This window comes from Narcine bancroftii, chromosome 1 (genome assembly GCF_036971445.1).
Source record: "Narcine bancroftii isolate sNarBan1 chromosome 1, sNarBan1.hap1, whole genome shotgun sequence".
Classification (NCBI taxonomy): domain Eukaryota; kingdom Metazoa; phylum Chordata; class Chondrichthyes; order Torpediniformes; family Narcinidae; genus Narcine; species Narcine bancroftii.
In genome coordinates this window covers 48,927,185-48,943,706 of record NC_091469.1, presented here as the reverse complement: position 1 = coordinate 48,943,706, position 16,522 = coordinate 48,927,185, and the positions used below count along the sequence as shown (strand labels likewise).

General features: G+C 39.8%; 2 long non-coding RNA genes across 2 annotated transcripts in view; one reads left to right on the top strand and one right to left on the bottom strand.

Moving 5' to 3' along the window:
• LOC138758078 (uncharacterized) overlaps nt 1-16,522 on the bottom strand; it is a 48,650-nt gene that overhangs the window by 28,603 nt on the left and 3,525 nt on the right. The window contains exon 2 of the long non-coding RNA XR_011354130.1: nt 2,389-2,517. This is a non-coding gene — a long non-coding RNA (uncharacterized lncRNA). The remainder of the gene's footprint in view (nt 1-2,388; nt 2,518-16,522) is intronic.
• Nucleotides 1,183-16,060, top strand: LOC138758082 (uncharacterized). The gene is made up of 3 exons (XR_011354132.1): nt 1,183-1,261; nt 15,595-15,667; nt 15,793-16,060. It is a non-coding gene; the product is annotated as an uncharacterized lncRNA (long non-coding RNA).

The window sequence follows — 16,522 nt, the reverse complement described above, 5'->3', positions numbered from 1 at the left end:
TGCAGTTTGCAGCTTTTAGTGATGGCCCAGGTTTTCTGTTATGTGTGTCATGCCCCAATGGGGGAAGCATGCTGATCTCAGCCCCTGTATCCATCAAGAAACACTGGCTGGAATTTCTATCCCAGACATATAATAGGCTGTATTGATGGCCAGCTGCTGCAGCCATTAGCGACAGCTGGCCCCAGACTTACCTTGAAACGAACAGGGAGGTCAGCAGCGGTGAGCTTCTACATCCCATCATTGATGGTAGAAAAAGCTAACACCCCTCTTCGACACATTGTCTCCCGGCTGAATGGTGGTCTGACAACAGATTTGATCAACTCTGCTGGCAGTCTAATGTTGGAGTTGCATGGTCCTGCTGCTGTGAGCAGGATCTGGTGACCTGTCCTACAGATGTCACACTTTCTTGCTTAGCCTGCCATAGAATGTCAGCACAGGCCGCAACTCTCCATGGGTCACTGGAATCCTCGTCGGCCGACAGTATGTGAATACCTTCTAGCAACTGCTCGAACATGAGGCAGGGCCTATGCCCTTCCGCTAGTGCCAGCATTTTATCCATGAGTGCGGAAGGGGTCCTGTCTCCTAATCCATCCAAGTCAAGTAAATGGGCCACTCAGTCATGTCGTGAGAGGCCAAAGGTAGTGATGAGCAGACTCTTGAGCACCATATACTTGCCCTCCTCCGGAGGCTGCTGCAGAAAATCAGAAACTTGTCGAGCTGTCTCTTGATCCAGGGCACTTACTACATAGTAGTACCACGTGGAATCAGGTGTTTTCTGCCTCAACTGGAATTGGGCTTCTGCCTAATCAAACCATAAATGTGGCTGTGAAGTCCAAAACGTTGGCAGTTTCAGAGCCACTGAATGCATCGAAGAAATATTTTCCGTGTTGTGGTCCAAATATCATTTGGACTATTGGGGTCAACAATGTAGTGAAGTATTCTATACTGATCTACTATAGAAATCAGTGTACACGTTGTGGAATCACTGTTCACATTGATGAGTTGATGTATATGCTGGGAAGTCATTCCACATGCTGTGAAGTCTAATGCAAGACTGACACATCCAGGCTTGTATGCTGGGTTTATATACATCATTGCTTCTGTCATATGGACAGGAAGTGACATCATCAGTAGTGTCATAAGCCCTGATAAAAACCTGTCTATTTCCTGTGTTTTCCACAGCACGTCTGCCATTTTGGGAGCCAGTTCACTTGCTGGCAAGTGGATTGCCACAGGAGTAAGATTCTTGACATTATCAAAGGTAATGCTGACAGGGAAAAGCAATAGAACAGTATCAGGAGATTAATTTGCACAATAGCTAGTGCCTAATGGAAGCAACAGATGAATGGACTCGGAAGATTGGGTCCGGTGTCACAGTCAGTCTGAATGCAGTTTGCTGTTCTAGGAAGGTCATGTGGTATTGTGAGCAGAGAGAATTAAACAGGTTTTTCTGTGTGTGTGTGTGTGTGAGAGAGAGAGAGAGAGAGAGAGAGAGAGAGAGAGAGAGAGAGAGAGAGAGAGAGAGAGAGAGAGAGAGAGAGAGAGAGAGAGAGAGAGAGAGAGAATTCAGTTCTACAGTTCAGCAGCAGCGGTAACATGGCAAGCTTGTGGAAAAACCCTACTTTGAAGATGGGTTGTGAGTTCTTATGTACAAAGCCTTTGTGGTCCATACAAGAGGAGATGGCTGGCTGTATAATGTTTCACTTGAAATAAGGGAAACAAAAAGGAATTTTGTGGTGACCGGAAAGAAAGAGGTTATATCATCTGGAAAACCCTGGTGGGGTAAGTTTCTTCATCAAGGCACTGACGTGGCTGATCGGAAGGAATGGGTTGTGTGAGTCCAACAAGCAATAAATCTCTGAAAACCAACAAGAACCTTCCTGAGTGGTAACCATTCATATTTCAAGCACCAAAGCCTGGTGAACTTTATAAATGTTAAATTCTGTGCACAGAATAAGAATTGCCTGCAACCAGTGAACCTGGAGGAATGAGAAGTGAGATCGGACTGTGAACCAAAGAACTTTTCTGAATTTACGCACACATTACATACATGTGCGTTTAGAATTAGAAGGGGGTTAAGTTAGGTTAGTTATGTCAATAGTGATAAGTTAAAGTGTGATCCTGTTTTCATGTTTAAAGATAATTAAAAGTAACTTTTGATTAAGTAACCACTTGTCTTGGTGAATTTCTATTGCTGCTGGGTTTTGGGGTCCTCTGGCCCATCACACAGCTAAACTCCTCTGACCTTCTCTTTGGCTCACTACTACGAGTGATCCTGACACTCTCACTCTTCTCCCGACAAAGGTAAATACATGACTGAGACGAGACCAAACGAGGCAAAAAAATGCAATAATCCATTACTCCACAGCATGTCCAATTAACACCTACTTATGAAGTCTTTCAGCAAAGCAGTTTCCATTGTCTTTACAAAGGCATTTGGAGCCTGGACTGTCCTGGCTTGAGCAGAGGTCTGGCATTTTAAGTGAGATCTGTGTTGTGAAGTGTTAGTGACCTACACTAAAAAAAACACAATTGATCTCCTTTAAAACATATCTATATACAATATAAAATATAACATAATCCATCACACTTTCCCCCACAAAGAAATTTTCTCAAGTTAAAATTCAGTTATAACTAAATTGACTTTATAATCACCAAAGTGATAACATACACAATGCATAACATTTTATAACAATTAACCAAATCTGTTTTAATCTTTTTCAATAAAGGTACATAATTTAATTTATATAAAGACTGATAATTCGCATTCACAATTACTCCTAAATATTTAATTTTATCAGACTATCTTAATTTTATATTATGTTTACACACTTCATAATTTCCCTCCAAAATTGGCAGTATTTCACTCTTGTCCCAATTCACCTTGTACTTAGATAATTCCCCAAATTGAACTAAACATTCTTGTAAATATTTCAAAGATTGTTCTGGATGTGTCAAATAAATCAATACATCATCAGCAAATAGATTAATCTTATATTCATCATTTGTAACTCTTAGCCCTTTAATATTATCATTCAGTCAAATTGTCTGAGCTAATGGTTCAATTACCAATGCAAACAAGGCTAGTGACAATGGACAGCCTTGACAGGTTGATCGCGTTAATTTAAATGGCAAAGAAGTTTGGCCATTTGTCACCACCCTAGCAATTAGATTTTTATACAATGCTTTAACTCAACCAATAAAAAGAGGGCCAAAATTAAACTTCTCAAACACCTTAAATAAAAAATTCCACCCAACCCGATCAAATGCTTTTTCCGCATCTAGCTCAACCACCATTGGTTGGTTGGGATGCTGTCCCAATGCAATGATCAATGTTATCAATCTAAGAATATTATCAGATGCACATCTATTCTTAATAAAACCTGCTTGATATGTATGCACTAACTGAGGTAAATATTTAGCAAATCTATTATTTTATAGTCCACATTTAATAAAGAAATTGGTCCATACAAGGCTGCATTCAATGGATCTCTATCTTTGGAATCACAGTAATTATTGCACTTAAACAAGATTCTGGTAATGACTGATCATCAGTTATTTGTTGATGCACATCCATAAATATAGGAGACAAATCTTCATAAAACACCTTATAAAATTCTTCTGGAAATCCATCAACACCTGGTGACTTTCCATTTGATATCTCCTGTATAGCTTCTTTAATCTCAAAATTTATAAACAGAGCTTCCAATACTTTTACTTCTTCCTCTCCCAAAACCAGTAAATGCAACTTAGATAAAAAAGGATTCAATAGAACCATCATCCTGATTTCCCTCATAAGTATATAATTTTTGGTAAGATGAATAAAATTGATCATCGATTTCCTGATAAGTAACTATTGAATTTTTTTTTTACAGCATTAATAGTTCTTGATACCTGTTCTGTATTTAATTGCCAACCTAATACCTTATGAGCCCTCTCACCTAACTCATAATAATGTTGTTTAGATCTTAGAATTAATCGTTCATAATGATACGTTTGTAAAGAATTATAATGTAATTTCAACTTAGCTAATGCTGCTTTCTTATCTTCTGTAACCTTCTTCTGAAATTCCATTTCCAACTCAATAATTTACTTCTCCAAAGCTAAACTTTGCGCCAAATACTGCTTTTTACTTTTGTAGAATAACTAATAATTTGACCATGTAAATATGCTTTTAAAGCATCCCACATAACAAAATTACTACTAACTGAATTAGTATTTTCAGCCGAAAATAAAGCAACCTGTTCCTTAACAAAAGTAATAAACTCCAGTTTGGTTAAAGGAAGAGCAACTTCTGCAAAGTTTTTGCAATATTTCCTATAATATCCTGCCATTCCTAAAACCTTCTCATCGCTTTCTTGCCATTGGGAATGGGAAATTCAGAAATTCCATTCACCTTAGTTTGAATAGGTGCAACTTAGCCATGACCAACTGCATGACTTAAGTATGCCACAGTCGCATGTCCAAATTCACTTTTTGCTAATTTGACAGTTAAGTTTGCTTTGTATAATCTTGCAAGCAATTTGTCCAATTCCCTCAGATGTTCTTCCCATGTGTCACTTTTTGTGACCAAGTCATCAATATAAGCATCTGGTTGTGTCAACCCTTGGATTACCGAATTAATCATCCTTTTGAATGTTGCAGTGCATTTTTCATGCCAAAAGGTAAGACATTATACTCGTATAAACCGGATAGAGTTAGAAAAGCCAAAATTCTTTCCTCTCTCAGTTAGAGGCACACACCAGTAACTCTTCAACAAATCCACCTTGGTAAGAAATGTAGATTTCCCAATTTTATCAATACAGTCTTCTATTCTCAGAATAGGATAACCATCTGTTTTAGTTATTGAATTAATCTTCCTCTAATCTGTACAGAACCTAACAGTTCCACCTGGTTTCAGTATCAGAATACAAGGAGAACTCCAATCTGAGTTTGAAGGTCTAATAATATCATTTTTAACATATATTTCATCTTCTGATTCATAATTTTACTCTTCTGAGAGTTTATTCTATATGGGTGTTGTTTTATGGGACTTGCCTCTTCCACATCACATCATGATAAATCACTGACATCCTTTTTGGCACATCAGGAAACAAATTTGCATATTGATTCTTTCAACTGCATCTCTAATTGTGATTTAAGATGGCCTAACTTTTTCTCCAGATTTTGTAAAATTGCTGAGTTAGAACAATGGTTTCTTTAAGGTTACCCTCACAAGATTCCGTTTCCATAATCTTATGATCCATAACTTCCTCCACCCTGTCAACAACTAACACCTCCGATACAGACTGTTCTCCACTACCCTTATCCTTATAAGGTTTCATTAACAATTCACCCTTCAAGAAATATCCTCAGGCCATTTCTTTAATCTCTTCTTCATTTACTCCTTTGTCCCTTGTCAATGAGAACAGCTTCAGTCCTCTGCTGCTCAATTAACTCTTTCCTTAACAAAGACTCTCACAATTAACCTGCTCTTTCCAGACTATTTCATAAGTACTGGGCAAGTCTCTTCAACTGGATCTTCCTCTGCTCTCATCATTTTCTTAGACAAAGATCTTGTTACAGCATATGCAGGATATAATCTCACAATCCTCATTCTTACTAGGCTGATTTGTTAATCTCAAAACTGACCCAAATTTATCCTCTGCCAAATCATTCCCTAATAAAAATGAGACTCCTTGCATGGGTAACTTTGAAATAACTCCTACTACAACAGGTCCTTTAACTAATTCTGAATTCAGCACTATGTTGTGAAGAAATACTGTTTCTATCTCACCTCCAAAATCTTTAATCAAAGTCATCTTCCCTGGGTCAGTCATTTGATCAAGAGTTAAAACATTCTTCAACAACAGTGACTGGGCAGCTCTAGTATATCTAAGAATTTTAACTTGAACCTGTGATTCTCCCTCCTTTACTGAAACCAAACCCTCTGACACAAAAGGTTTGAAAACATCTTTTTTGGAGCCAGAGGACCCCAAAACCCAACAGCAATGGAAATTTCCCATGACAAATGGTTACTTAAACAGAAGTTGCTTTTAATTATCTTTAAACATGAAAGCAGGATCAAACTTTAACATATTACTATTAATTTAACTTAACCCCCTTCTAATTCTAAACGTAATGTAATGTGTGTGTGTAAGTTCAGAAAAGTTCTTTAATTTTGTGGTGCGCTGTTAGCCAGAATCAGACACACACAAGGTAAAGACTACAACAGGCTTTAATGCACAAAGACTTCCACAGAGCCAGGCTGGCTGTAGCTGCAGTAACTCTGAGTAAGCTTCAGGAGGATGGTGCAGGCTTGTATCCCGGAGGGTGATTGACACCCGACTGGGTTGGACTTGATCCCTTCAGGCCGACTGATTGACAGCCGGCCAGGTGTTGTCCTGTCCCCTTACACTCCTGCAGATACAGAGGTTGCCCCCTGCAGTAGGCCAGTGGTGTACCACCACAAATTTACAGTCCAATCTCACTTCTCACTCCTTCAAGTTTATTAGTTGCAGGCAATTCTTATACTGTGCACAGAATTTAACATTTATGAATTTCACCAGGCTTTGGTGCCTGAAATGGTTACCGCTCAGGAAGGTTCTTATTGATTTTCAGAGATTTATTGCTCATTGGACTCACACAAATTATTCCTTCCGATCAGCCACTTCAGTGTCCTGCTGAAGAAATTTGCCCCATCGGGGTTTTTCAGGTGATAACCTCTTTCTTTCCGGTCACCACAAAGTTCCATTTTGTTTCTCTTATTTCAAGTGAAACATTATACAGCCAGCCATCTCCTCTTGTATGGACCACAAGAGCTTTGACCAGCTGAACTAAGAACTCTCGACCCGTCTTCAAAATGGGGTTTTTCAAAAGCTTGCCAGCTTGTCCTGTTCCAGTCCCAGCTGCTGCTGAACTGTAGAACTGAATTCTCTCTCTCTCTCTCTCTCTCCCTCTCTCACTCAGAGAAAACCACATGACCCTCTTAGAACAGCCAACTGCACTCAGACAGACTGTGGCACCAGATCCAATCTACCGAGTCCATTCATCTGTTGCTTTCCAAATCAATAATCCATTACTCCACAGCATGTCCAATTAACACCTACTTGTGAAGTCCTTCAGCAAAGTAGTTTCCTTTGTCTTTACAAAGACATTTGGATTCTGGACCGACTGGCTTGAGCAGAGCTCTGGGTTTTTTAATGATCTCCTTTAAAACATATCTATATACAATATAAAATATAACATAATCTGTCACAGCTGGGTGTTCTGTCTCGCGAATAATAAAAGAAATTCAACTTCATGGTGTGCAGAAAGAAATGAGTGAGTGCATTATTTGTTTGTAAGCTGTGGCAAATCAGTGCCTTTACAGTCTGAGGTTACAACCTAGATGTGAATACTGAGTGGGAAGGTTGAGACAGGAATCCCAAATGGGATAGGTGAACCAGGTAGAGGTTAATCAGAAGGGACAGAGACAAAGATTTAGTAACTCAAAACAGATTTCTAACAGATTAGCATATCACTCAATCTCCCATTAGAATCAAGTCAGGTGACCAACAACTTACTCAATGGAAAGCATGGAAAAACAGACCAATAGCAGTGGCATATATTCTGAAGAATAAAATGCCATCCGGTTACACATCACAGACCATATGCATGCAAAATAATGAATGCAGCATATTATAGGTTGTGGTAAGAAATTTCATAACAGAGATGCCATGAAAGCTTAGTATACTTGCCATATCCATGGTAATAGGACATTAAATAGCCAGAGGGTTAACCAGGCTGCATGGAAATCCCCATCCTCAGTTATCAGAGAGTACAGAATCAAAGTGAAACCATTTTCAACCATCTTCTGCTGGAAGCAGTCTGGCTTTGATTTAGCACTCCTTTGAGCTCTGTGGTTAGGAGAACTGAGCTTTTTCTCGAGGTTCACATTTGTTACTTGTAACATTGAGCTTTGGAGTAATAAAACTGTAGTCCACAATACTCTACCAAATAAAATTATATCCGGATTGTTAATGTATTTCAGCTATTTGGGAGGCCCTTTATTATTTGCTTGCAATTAAATTAGATTATGTAGGGATTTATTTGACTTGTCGTTCTCATCATAATTACCAAGGAATGATGTGGAATATTAACTCATCCTGAAACTGGATACACATTGAGATTTATACCCATTAGCCTGAATACACCTGAGATTGTTTGATCTTGGAAGCTAAGCAGGCTCAGAACTGGTCAATATTTGGAGGGGAGACTGCCTAGGACTACCAGGTGCTTTAGATTTCTGTGAGGGTCACTGGACAAAGTGGTGACTCTCTGTCTGCCTTAAGGTAGACAAAAATTAAAGAATTTCCTGTAGGTTACATTCTAAATGTAGTGTTACTTGACAATAATGGAACCTTTACCATTACTGTGTGAACTGACTGGCTGACCACTTAGCCATTCCCCTTTCTGAATCAGTGCACAATGAAGGCTCCATAAAATATAGTATCTTTCCGATGTGCTATGATATAGAATATAATCAATGCAGATTACAATACACAAACATTCACAACACTTAAATGCCACAATCAGTCTGAAAGTAATTTTCAAAAGCAACATTCTGATATGTTTATCCTTCATAAAGGCAAAGTGATAAGCTTGACTTACATTTGTTGAAAAGTTTCTTAATATCTGTTAAGTTTCCATGTTTTACTGTCAGTGCAAGTAGTTTGTTTCAGTGTTCAGCCCTTTGATTGTGGGGTTTTAGCAAATACATCACTACAACAATTCTGGACTTTTTTTTGATTAACTTTTCCTCAAGGTTACTACTCATGTAATTTCTCAGAATAATTTCACATTCCCATCAGAGATAAATAAACCTGTCAGGGTAACAATCTGATGAGTCAAGTGCCTTGATTTTTTTGAAGGAGTCAAATGTTTTTAAATTTTATGATCCTCTGGGATTTGGCCAATCAAGATAATATTCATTCAAACCTATTCCTTCAGAATCAAGGTGAAAGCCTTGTCCAAAGTTCTCCTCTTCTGAGTTAAAAATAATTTTGCTTAAATTCATCCTTTAGTTTGAACTTCAAATGGAAGAAGGGTTGAGAGATCAGGCAGGAGATATTGCAAGAGGCAGGGAGAGTCTGGAGGTTGTACCTAGAAATGGAGGTTCTGCCGAGGAACAGATCGGAGGCAGATTGTAATGATAGGGACATGGGAGTGCACATCCAGTTGGTGGAGTGGTTTATAGTTAAGCTTATTGGGTTGTAATTCACAGGACAGAGAGACGAAGGAAGGGAGGGAGGGGGAGAGACAGAGAAAGTGTGAGAGGAAAGGGGAGAGATAAAAAAAAGAGGAAAAGTAAAAGGGGGAGAGGGGGAGAGGGAGAGAGAAAGAAGGCCTTTTCATAGTCAGCCTCCAGGCCAGCTAAAAGCCAAATGAAAAAGTATTTCTTACCTTTTCATGTAGGCCCAGAAAAGCTGCTTCAATGACCCCTTTCAGCCTGGAGGCGGCTGGGCAATGGCCAGCTTTGTTACCCATAATCCCCCACGCAGCTGGAACCGCTCTGTCAACTATTGGTTCCAGCTGCATGGGAGATTATGGGTAACAAAGTCATTTATTACTCGGCAAAGTGCAAAGCACCAAAGTTGTTCAACATGCAATATGTGTTGGCATCAGCAGTAAGAAATTTACACTTTCACGTGTCTGTTCATTGAAGCAGGCTGCTGAGAGGCCATGCATGACAACTCTGGTGTTTGGGGGGGGGGGGGGGGGAGGGGTGTGTGCATGCTGAACAGTGGCAGTGGGGAGGGCTGAGCAGGTGGGGGGGGGGTGCTGAGTGGTTTGGGGAGGTGCTGAGTGGGACAACACTGCTGCTGGGCCACCTATGCTACTCCAATCAGTTCCCCAATCATAGCCCTGACACTAGGGGTGGGATCATTCGAGATGCCTCAAATGTGGATGCACCGCATTCATGGAGGTAAGTGGAGTGAGGTAGATAAGTTGGATAATAGCTACCTTTACACTCGCTCTTTTCTCCACCATGAAAAAGCCTAGAGAGGGAGAGAGAGAGAGAGAGAGAGAGAGAGAGAGAACCTGCTGGATCCAACTGTTCTCTCTTCTGTCCTTACTGAGAGACAGGAAACTCATGGCCTGGTTGACAACTTAAGATGAAAGGAAACCTTGAAACACAATTTACTGAAATTTTTGAATAAGCAACAAACTGTACTTAAAAGTGGGAAGGTCCTTCACCCTTTTAACCATCAGTTAAAGGGAGGTAATAACAATAGTTCAATTGATAAACAAGTAACTCAGAAACGTAGAAGTAGTGATCTCAAAGAATATGTTATGAAAAATAAGTAATCTGACAGTTTGGAAGATGATTATAAAACTGTTCTCAAAAAGGAAAGTCTGCAGATGCTGGGATCATGGTGGAATGCACAAAAGTGCTGGAGAAACTTGGCAACTAAAGGGTAAACAATAGGCCCCTTCAAGCAAGGAAAACACCTGTCAGTAAAGGCAGAGGTTCTTCGCCCTTTCACCTAAAAACTTATCTCTCTGAATGTGCTGTGGCCAGGTCCAAGGCACTGATTCCAACGCTTCTAGGGGAAGGATAATCGGTGGAGTGCTGTGCTCTGCTGCCTGACCTGTACAGCCGCTGCAAGCAGCTAGTTGGGGGTAGGCTGATGATGCCGTCAGCCCGCAACCCATCTCCCCACTCACCCCTTTCCCTCCATGACCCCCTCAAGGCAGGAGCGGCGGGTGGGAGCCAACAGGGCAGCGGGGGCCAGCTGGAGCCGTTGGGGCAGCAGGCGGGGCCGGTGCTGGCTGTGACAGCCACACTGGGCTACTTCGGCCTTCAGGGCCACTCTCTTGTGGCTCAAAACATGACAGAGCAATGGCTGTCTTCCCTACCCATAATCCCCCACACAGCTGGAACTGTTCTGGGAAACTCAGAGCAGTTTCAGCTGCGTGGAGGATTATGGGTAGGGAAGATGGCCATTGCTCTGCTGTGTATTTATGACAGGTGGCACTATGGCACCAGTCACCTCGCTTCCATTGGATCCGGAGGGGACTACGAAGCACCTCTGAATATGAATGAGACGCTGGAGCAACCATTTAGGGCTGCAGCATGAAAGGTAAGTTTTAAGTTTTCCATCTGCTCTTGCAGCTGGCCTCCAGGCGGAGGCCTGACATGAAATGGCCTAGTGATTCAGGTCTGAGCCCTTCAAAATATGAGCAAGAAGCAGGAATGAAAACATGAGGGAAGGGCAGGAGGAGACGAGTGAGGAAGGGGCAGGGGCACAGAGTTACAGGTGAGAGGTCATTATGGGTGGATTTAGGTGGGAGGGCAGAAGAGAAAAAAGCTGAGAAATGATTGTGTAAGGGGTTAGCTCTCTGAATGGAGAGGGAAGGGAAGAGAGCGGGGAGCTGGAGGAAAGGAGGCAGGGAGATGGGAGAGTTTAACAGAAGCTGGTTGGAGTGTGCCCAGATGGAAAATTAGGTGTTGTACCTCCAATTTGATGATATCCTCAGTTTGGCAGTGCTGAATACCATGTCAGTGTGGGGATGGTGTGTAGAATTAAAGGGTTGACCAAAGGAAGGTCCCTGAAATTGCAGTGGACAGAGTGTAGGTGCTTAATGAAACAGTCTTCCAATCTGGGGCCAGGCTCTCCCATGTGGGGAGGCCACAGCAGATGCAGTAGATGCTAATGGATACCCTCCACATACAGTATATCCATGTGTTAGCCTGTGCTCCTCCCCCGTACCTTCCCCTTCCCTCTCCTCTCCTCCCCAACCTTTATATTCAGACATCTGGCTGTGTTTTGTTCACAACTTGTCTTTTTCAATATTTTTATTAACATTGAAATTTCACATCCAAAAATACAAAGTACATAATGTTACGAACCAATAAAACCTTATTAGTACTAACAAAGGATAAGCAATGGAAAATATACCAATTGCATAACATTTCTTACTTTTCTTTAAACTTAACCCCACTATGTGCAAATGTGTATGGGTGTTAATAATTCAGATGCCTGAGGGTTTCGAATTCCAGTAATCATTTTCCAGGAGATCACCCAAATCTTCCCAGCAAGGCCTCACTTTAGCGCATGACCAGGTTGAATGCAAGAAAGTACATATTTCTTGACCACATCGAAAACATTGGTCTGATATTTCCAATTTCAATTTATGTAACTTTAAGGTATAGCTAATGCTATAAATTTCAGTTTAAAATTGAATCTGAAAAGTTAATTTTAAAGTCCAGTTTCAAACTTCATTTTTAGTTTGAATATTTTAATTTGAGAATTTTCAATCAACATGCAGTCAAAACAAAGAACAATCAGAAAGAAAAACATCAGTATCAATATTAACAAAATAATACAATATCTATCCGTATGTCGATATTAAAGAAAGTGAGAAAAAAGTCAACGTGATCCAAATATTAAAAAGAAATGAAAATTTCAATAACACTACAAAAAGATAATAGAGAATAGAGAGGAAGAATAAAATTAGAGGAACCCTCCCACCCCTCCCCCAAGACACAAGAAGAAAAAGTAACAAAAAGATTGGCTTCACCTCGGAAAAACCCCACTCCCATCAAGAGACAATTAACCTGACTTATCTAAGGTCCTCGTTGCTACAAGCACTGGGGGAAGAGGCAGGAGGGGGGAGTTGTTAAAAATTTACCCTGATGCACCTTAGGTATGAATTCCATATTCCTGAAAATACATCATACCTGTTTCTGAGGTTATAGGTGATCTTCTCCAGGGGAACACAATTATGAATTTCTATCTACCAGTGGGCTAAACTTAGATGGGTATCAGATTTCCAAGTAACTGCTATGCATTTCCCTGCCACTGCTAAAGCAAACTTAGAATTCAACAGCCTCATTTAGGTCTTGCAGCTTCTAAATTCCCCAATAAAAATAATTCAGGTGCCTGAGGGTTTTGAATTCCAGTAATTATTTTCCAGGAGATCACCCAAATCTTCCCAGCAAGGCCTCACTTTAGCGCATGACCAGGTTGAATGCAAGAAAGTACCTATTTCTTGACCACATCGAAAACATTGGTCTGATATTTCCAATTTCAATTTATGTAACTTTAAGGTATAGCTAATGCTATAAATTATATTGCACCAGCTGATACCTTACATTAATTATGTTAATCATGCTGTCCCAACATAAATTGGACCAGCAAAATGGATCAATTTCTATTACAGAGTCTGATTCCCACCCTTGTCCTGATTTAACAAGGCCTTGTTTAGGGGTTCCCACCTGAAGTAAGGAATTCATTTTTGAAATAAATATATTTGTGCTCCTCTTTCAAACCAGAGTCTCTATTTCACTACACTGTGGTAAGATTAGTACTGGACCTAATTTGTCCCTTAAATAAGGTTTTAACTGAAGATAGCAGAAAAAAGATGTATTTAAAACTCTATATTTATTCCTAATTTGCTCAAATGTCATAAATGATCCCTGCTCAAAATAATCCTCAATACACTTGACCACCCCCCCTCCGCCCCCCTCAGGGACCAAGTGTCCGGAATTTTATTATTAATCGTTAATGGGATTGCTCAGTATTATACATCTGGCGCAAACAAGAGATCACTTGAGTGACACTGTGGCTCTAGATGCGGAAAAAGCCCTTGACTGACTGGATTGCGACTAGGACAAACATTTATTAATTGGGTTAGAGCTCTATATTCTGAGCCTAAAATGCTAAAGTAATAACTAATGGTCAAATTTCATCAGAATTCCCACTGTCCTGGTCTAGTGGACAGGGTTGTCCATTATCTCCAGTTCTTTTCCTCCTGGCTATTGAACCATTAGCAGAATCCATCCATTCTAGATCCACACATAAAGGGTTTAATCGATCAATCAGGAAGAACATAAAATTAATTTATTTGCTGATGATCTTCTGATATATCTGTTAGAACACATTAACTCATTACAAAAATTCTCATCTAAATTGGAAGATTTTATTGAATCTGAAAAGTTAATTTTAAAGTCCAGTTTCAAACTTCATTTTTATTTTGAATATTTTGAGAATTTTCAATCAACATGCAGTCAAAACAAAGAATAATCAGAAAGAAAAACATACATCAGGTTATAAAGTCATTTGGGAGAAGAATCAAGTTATGCCACATATGTGTGAGAATTATGAACAAATTAAGAGAAATTCTCAATTTAAGTGGCCGCTCAATGAGATTAAATATTTAGGTATTAACGTAAATAACAACCTGCAGAATTTATACAAGTTGAATGATCTTCCCTTGCTTCAGAAATTGATGATTACCTTAATAAATGGGTGACCCACCTAATAATTTAAAATTAAAATGAATGTGCTGCCTAGAGTATAATATTTTTTTCAAAGTTTGCCTGTTCCTATAATTCAGAGATTTTTTCATAACCTTAATAAATGCATCAGAAAGTTTCTGTGGAAAGGTAAGCTTTCCAGAGTCTCTACTGATAAATTAACTTGGAATTATGAATTGGGAGGATTAATGCTCTCAGATTTAAAAATATATTTTTGGGCAACCTAATTGAAGCTTGTCACGTCCCTCATTGATGGAGGAGACAAGTCTTCAGGGTAAAATTGGAGATGCATAAGGTTGGTGAAGGTTGCTTTTATAGGGAATTCTAAATTATTATCTGGCTCTAAAGAAGACCCCCCCCCCCATTAAAGCATATAAATTACAATAGGGAATAAAATATGTATTAATCAATGGAGATATTAATCAATGGAGATATGTTGTATTAAAAATATGTCAAATTGGGAACAAGGGGGAGTCTTTCACCTAAAACACCTCTGGTTCAAAAATACAGTTTCAAACTTCTTGTTGAACTACAGGATCTTTTTTAATTGTGATTCAGAAGTAGTTATGAAGGAGTTTTAAACATTATATATTCAGATCTCTTTAAACTCACAGGTCTCTTGATGTGCTGTCTTTCAGAGAGATATTTCTTCTTATGAGTTTTTCACAAGTTTCCCCCTTTCTTGTTAAGAGTTGTGAAACCCTGATCTTCCTGATGATTTCTTTTTCAAACAGGAGTGACCCTCTTCTGTGCACATGAGACTGCCTCTCTTTTCTTAAAAGAGCAGTCAGAAGTGGACTTACTTATTTAAAACCCACTTATGTTGTATCTCCTATGATAAAGATAATACAATACAGAACAGTATCTCCCTCTCTAGAGATTACTGCCACAATCCTGTCTTTCCAGGATGTCGTTTCTTCAGTCTTCAGATTCAAAATGTCTCTCTTCTGTCAGTATTTAGTTCTCTGACTTTAGTTCTGTGACTTCTTTGCTTCAACTGGTATTGCAGGGATATGGGAAACTCTCCAGGAATAAGATCAATTGGGGAAAAAGTGAGGTGATGCCACTCACCAAGGGGAATTACAGCCAACTCAATTAAAGAAAATAGCAATTTAAAGTGGCCACAGGAGGGGACCAAATACCTAGGATTAATAACAACTTGAATAATTTATACAAGTTAAATTATATCCCCCTTGCTAGAGAGAGTCAAGGAGGATTTAAATTGATGGATGTCCCTGCCCATAACATTAGTGGGCAGGGTTAACAGTATTAAAATGAATGTGTGGCCAAGATTCCATTTTTTTTCCCAGATATTGCCCGTGCCGTTGCCCCGAGGTTTCTTCAAACAGCTGCTACACAAAGTCAGAATGTTTCTCTGGAATGGTAAGGTGGCAAGGGTCTCTATTGAAAAATTAACACAGGACTGCAGTCTAGGTGGATTGAGGATGCCAGACTTTAAAAAGTATTATTGGACAGCTCAGTTGAGATACATTGCTTCTTTCTTCCAGGGAGGAGGTGTACCATCCTGGGCACAAATTGATCTGCACCTGGTGGGCGAGAAGATAGCAGAGGACTTTTATTTATAAATGGGACTCCAAATTGCTGTCAGGAAAGAAGGGCAGCCCCATACTGAAACAAGCAATTAATATCTGGGACAAAATGAATCAATATCTGAACACCAAACTGGGGCTGTCCCCAAAAATGCCCCTGACTCCTAATAAATTAATACCATTAACATCCTGGATACCTGGCGCTGTAATGGTTTCAGGTGCATAGAGAACTGTTATGAGCAGGGGCAATTAATGTCATTTGAGCAATTCAAAAATAAATACAACTTGCCAAATCAGACATTCCACTGCTCTCTTCAAATAAGATTTATTGGGTCCAAGTTTGGCCCTACCAGAGAGGCCATGATTTGAAGGGGGAGTGGAAAGAAATTCATTTCTGCGATGTATTTCCTGCTCCAGTCAGATGGACCCAAAATGAGACTCCATGGATTGAGAGAAAGATGGGAGTCAGACTTGGGTATTGTAACTGATGAGGGATGCTGGTCCGACTTATGTTGGGACAGCATGACCACTGTCATCAATGCAAGGTGCAATATAATTTCTTGCACCAGCTGTATCTAACGCTGCAGAAAATAAACAGGTCAAAACCAGAACTCTCGGACCAATGCTTCAGATGCAGCATTGCGACTGGAATGTTCGAGTATGCAACCTGGTCATGTACCAAGGTGAG